Source organism: Podarcis vaucheri, assembly GCF_965113315.1.
Source record: "Podarcis vaucheri genome assembly, chromosome: 1".
Taxonomy (NCBI): domain Eukaryota; kingdom Metazoa; phylum Chordata; class Lepidosauria; order Squamata; family Lacertidae; genus Podarcis; species Podarcis vaucheri.
In genome coordinates this window covers 103325497-103331603 of record NC_138759.1, presented here as the reverse complement: position 1 = coordinate 103331603, position 6107 = coordinate 103325497, and positions in this window count along the sequence as shown.

The window sequence follows — 6107 nt, the reverse complement described above, 5'->3', positions numbered from 1 at the left end:
TTGGGGAAGGCTCGTAGCTCAGTTTGAAGAGTGTCCCCTGTGCGTGCAGAAGGTCCCAGGTTCAGTCTCTGACAACTCCCCTCGCACAGGAAATTCCTGCACTCTGACTGTGGCAGAAAGTAGAAATGGGCAAGCCAACCCAAAATTTAAGCTGCAGATGTTGTGAAGCTTTTAAAAAATGAAGGGCGCCCCCACACACACACTCTCTCCACAAACACTGCACATCATCGCATCTATTAAGGGTTCGGTTAACAAAGCCTAGTAGTACAAGAAGCAAATAAACTGGTGTAATTTAACATCTTACTTAAGAGACCAATGACAAAGAATGTGTTCTACAGAGATATCCACAGTATTGTTTAGCTTGGTTTCATTCTCTCTTTCTCTCTCTCTGAGATGGGGCAGGGCGGGGTGAGGATCTCTAACAGAATTCTCAGTACCTCATCAAACTATAATTCCTAGGATTCCCTTTTAAAAACCAAAACAAGTGTGTAGTGTAGATAAGGAAGTTGAAGTTTGGAACCTCTGTCTTTTTTTTATCTTAGAGCAGCAGGCTTAAAAACTACAGCGCTAATCTTGTGCCATCTATAATCTCATAGTTTCATTAATACATGTTACTATTTAAACTACAGAATTGAATTAACAGTTATTGGGTGGTATTGAACTCAGCTTTACTCAGAGAAGACCAACTGAAATGAATAACATGGCTAAGTTAGGTCCCTTCATTTCAAGGGTCTACTCCAAGAAAAGGGCAGCTGAACACCTATTATTATTATAAATAATGAGTGACAGTTCAGTGAGTGTGGGCTGGGGGAAATAAAGGGCAAGCATTTTCTGGGACCCCAAGGTTGAGTAAGAGCCCACAATGCCCCAAGGAGGTCAGAGGCCTCAGGGGAGAATTCCTTGTTTGCATGCTCAGTGTTTTCCAGGCTAAGGGGATCTCAAAAATTCTGGAGCCACTGAGGTATGTTTTGGGACAGCCCTGCAGGCCATCCATCTCCATCTTCCACAGACATTATAGATGGGCAACACAGGCTGACTGCAAGGCAATTTGGATGCTGACATACAGAACACTTGAGTCCTCCTTTCAACCAAGTATGCATGCATTTTAACTCTTTGCACTTTCCACCTTGAATAAAGACAGTGGCAGGGCAAGCAGGATGCTCCACTCCCACTTCCCGTCAGTGTATACATCTCAGCATACCTTGTGGCAATCCTGGATGAAACACTTCCATTCTTTCCTCCCACATCCATGGTCCCAGGCTTAGGTCATATAGACATAGAATCACAGGGTTAGGCAGGGCCTTGCAGACCATCAAGTCCAAACCTCTGATTGATGCAGGAAACCTTCAGCTAAAGCACCCCCAAGCAATGGCTATCCTGCTCTGCTTAGAGACCCAGCGAGGAAATGAGCCTCATTGTCAAACTACGCTCATCATTAAAAGTTGTGTCCTAATGTTCATATCAGCAGGCTTCTTATCCCTGGATGTCCTCACTGTTTTGCTGTTTGGTGGTGGGCCTCTGGCCCACAGGCATCATTAGCCTAGCCTAGCCTTGCCCATTTGCCCTGCATGCCATATAGATATGGGGCCTATCTAAAGCAGGGGTTTTGACCACTGCTGATCAGCTGGTTAGTGGTGCCTTTGCGAGGGCTGTTGATCAGCTGTTGATCAGGACTTGCAAAGGCTTGCAGCACCAAGAGCTTGTGAAGCCACCATTTTCTCACCCTCAATTAACCAGCTCATGTAATCAGTGTGGTCCAAATCATTTGGCTGCCTAAAGAGGAAGCCCAGAATTACATCAGCGTGCACGTGCGCGTGCGCCTGCGCGCACACACACACACACGCACACACACGCACACACACCATTGCCCTGGCAGGGCCAATGCTGTTAAAAGTCTTGCTGCCTTCATCTCTCTATCTAAATCCCTCTTTCACCTTTCACCTACATGTTAATTTTGTGATGGCATAGATTTATTTCCAAGTGGGTAATGCTTATGTTATTAATGCTTAGAAAGATCCCAGGATGCACATTTGAGCATACATATCATTTTATATCTCCCTCTCAAGACATTCCTGCGAAACCTACTATTTTTGGAATAACAGAAAGAACACTTGGGATACTCGGTCGGTTTATACTCCTTCATTTTATTTTATGCCCCTGTTTAGGCAGGAAGTGAAGTCCTATAAATCTGACAACGCTGCAAATCAGAAGCTATGTTCCCCACAATGAAACGAAGGAAATCGCAAAAGGGAAACCCAGAGCAAGAGGGTCTTTCAATCAGAGGTGCACTCTTAATATTATTTCCCACTTCCCCTTCGCCAAGCGGTGGGAAATTCGGAGCAGCTTGGCTCTCAGTTGGAGAAGAGAGCCCTGGGGACTTAAGGTGCCTTTGTAATCATCTGTTTCTTCACCAACGTGCAAGTTGGGCAGGCACCACAGAGGCACAGAAGTGCCGGCTGACAATTCCAGATTCCTAGCAGCAAGCAGCACCCTTGAATTGCAAACAAACAAAAAAGAGCTCCCCTGCCAAACTCCTTTTAAAAGAACACAAGCGCATAAAAAGAGGTGGCTGGATCCAACCAGAAGCCTGTTTAGTCCAGCATCTTGCTTTCCACAGTGGTCAACCAGGTGTCCCTCAGAAGCCTGCGAGCAGGACACAACCACAGTAACCCTCTCCTGCTGTTGTTCTTCAGAAACTGGCTTTCTGAGGCATAAGACATCTGATACAGAACGAAGTCATCAGGGCATCAGTAGCTTGTCTAATTCCTCTTTTAAAGCCATCCAGATTGGTGGCCATCACTACACCTTGTGGCAGGGAATTCCACAGTTTAACCATGTGAGGAAGTACTTCGTTTCCCAAATCTCTCACCCTTCAGCTTTGTCCAATGGCCCCTGAGTTCTAAAATTAAGAAAATTGTGCAATAACGTCTTTCTATGCACTTGCATGATTTAGCAAGTCTCTCCTTACTCCCCAACCCCCTTTCCCTAAATTAAAAAGTTCCAAGTATATAACTTTTCCCCATAGAGTGGAAGATACACCAGCCTCCAGATCATTTTGGTTGTCCTTTTTGCACCTTTGCCAGCCCTGTGGTATCTCTTTTGAGGTGTGCAGAGACTAGAACTGCAACCAATATTTCAATTGTGGTCACACGATAAACTTGCATGAAAGGCATTACGATACTGGCAGTTTCCTTTTTGATTCTAAATATTGCTTTTGGGGGGGGATTCTTTGCCAAGTGCCAGCTTCGTTTGCTCTCCCTGTCATTCAGCTACACCCGCTCCCCTTGTTTTTCAGTCACCTCTAGCATACATGAGTGTCACTAGCTTTCCAATCTTTGGACAAAATGTAGCCAAATGGCCATGAAACCTGCACTTTTCACTGTCAGGTTGTACAACACCTCAATAGTCACCTTCTCTTCACGAGGCACATCCGGGACAGCACGGCTGTGCCAATACTTGCACAAAGGTACTGCCTCAGAGGAAGTGGAAAGTCATAAGATGCTTTGCCTTTTGCAACTAATGCTGCCGCCGCTGGCCTACCCAGTACATATAGCCGAGGGATTGAAAAGTCCCCTTGTGCTGTTTGCTGGGAAATTCCCCTACAATCAATATCCTGTAAGCAAAGCAGCATTTGACCTAAAAGCATCGGTTATGTTAAAAGCTAGGTGGACACTTCTGCATTCAGGCTGGCACGGTGTGCAACTCATTTTGCAACCGTTCTTGTGAGTCATCACTTAGAATAACCAAGAGAGCCTCTTGCAACAGAAGTTTGAACCGGAGCAAAATTACACACACACACACACACACACACACACACACACACAAAATATCCCACCAGCTTCACAATTTTCTGTTCCTTTCCAAGGAATGGATTGCTACAAATGTGCTACAAGAGGGGTGATTTGCAACAGGAGCTACACTCTTGTCAAATTGGCAGTAGCAGGGATGCCATGAATAGTACAGGGCAGAGGAGTTAAAGTGAGGAACTGTTTTGAGCAAATTTTCTCACTCCATAAATGAAAAAAAAAGGTGGGTGTTTCTCTGCCACCCCCACCCCCTTTAAGACTTCAGAAGTGAAGCAAATGGGCAGGGCATCTCCAGTTCATCGGAAAACTCGCTTGCACCTTATGGTCGCCATCTGTGGTGCGGAACATTTTCAACCTTGACAAAGCAGATTTGTCCGAGGATATTTCCTCTCTTTGAAATCAGAGAAGAAGCTGTGGCAAAACCAGATCTTGTGTTGGCACATCTCTGCTCGGGCACCCTCTGAGTGGAGCAGCACAGCGGGCGCCAAGATGCCAACCTGGACATCAAGGAACGAACTATGGCAGAGCGTGCTTGGTACTGAACAATGCCAAAGGTCACCGTTTTCCTCCCCCCGTGATTTTTTTCCTCAGAAGTGCTTCAGGACACAATGGAAAGGAAGGAGCATGCAACAGGTGGTCACATCTGTGTCCATCTCATCCTAGCCAAAACAATCTGCTCCTTTGTGTTCTCAGCATGAAACAAAGAAGATCTGAGAGGGACAGAGTCGTGAGAGTGGGTGGAGTGGAAGCAAAGGAGAGAGAGATTCCTACTCTCCATACTTGTGGAAGATGAAATCGGTGCCAGTGAATTATTTTTCTTTCTCTCAGTGTGGGAGAATGTCTACAAAGTCTAGCTGGCTGGCAAGCGCAAACTCATTGCATGTGTTATTATTATACATTGACACTGAAGTATGCTACTAAAGGGAGGGAATAAGGGATGGAGAGACATTATAAGCACTGTGGGATGTTCTATGGTGTGTGTGTGTTTGCTGTCTTTATAGTTAACCAATCAAATAACAGTTCCCTGTTCATTGTCTGCAAAGGCCCAAGTTCTGGTTTTCTTTTAAGCTAAATACAAGGGAGGGAACCTTATTTCTGATGTCGTTTCTTACCTTGTAATTTGTTTATTTATTTTGGTACATTTAAAGGCCAAGCTAGATATAGCAGAGCAGCTACACACCTTTTATTCACAAAGCTTTCCCATTCACATAAGAGAGATTCACAAAAACCTTCCACGTGTCGAATGATGCTGCAAAAGAAACAAACTGAAGTTATTTGTTACATTGCTAAAGTTATCAAATATATTTATAAAGGCATCATAAATTAACCTCCAAGACTCTTATTCTCTGAAAGAACCAGATTATACAAAGCACACCCAGAAGCTGAAAACAACAAAGCAGGGCAATGCATTATCAGCACTTGTGCTAAATCCAAGATATACAATGTGGTCGTTTCCAGACAAAGCATATATGGAACAATCATCCTAATTTGTTTTCACAAAACTTGTGTGGAGGCTATATAACTTCGCTGTTAAGTGGCTGTTATCCTGCACTTCCACTCTAGTTTTCCCATCCGTTTCCCTTCTGCAAAATGTCCAAAGTGGATTCGCTTTGCAAGTGCAAGATTTAACGGTTGCTATTTATCGCAAGGCTCTCTTTGCGGTGGGTTATGAAGGTGCACTCTTAGTGTACAAAGGGTATCTATACCAGCATCTGCCCTAATGTGTGGAAGATCTGCACAAAAGTGGGTCATTCTGGAAGTGCCCTTAGTTAAATGAGTAAATGTGGTTGCAGAGGCAAAGCTCTTTGGGGTATCCTATTCGGTACCCCAGAAAAAGCTGGGGTTTCCTCAGCAAAATTGTTATGTGTAACATTTATTCATTCATGTGTTTGTTTGTTTGAATTTCTGGACCCACTTCATGCTCTACATCCGATTCCCAACTTTAATAATCATCTCTCCTTCAAGAGGTTTTGGAAATAAAAAAAATGACATCCTGTTCTTGCCCACTCTTGCCGACCTCGGCAGTCCGACTGAACTCATTAGGGGGCTGCAGCTAAACAAGCAGCTTTATCTCTCTAGCCGTTCTGCTGTATCATAAGCCCTGGAATCACAACCCCACACTCTCAGAATTAAGCAAAAAGGTCACCTAACAACATTATCTGCCCACAAAGATTGCAGGAACAAGAAAAGCTGACACCCTGAAGACTCTGATGTGTAACGCTGGCCTTCAAAATGTGTGACAATGACTCACGCTGAGGGACACAGCATAAACTGCAGGCAGAAGCACTTTGACATAATGTG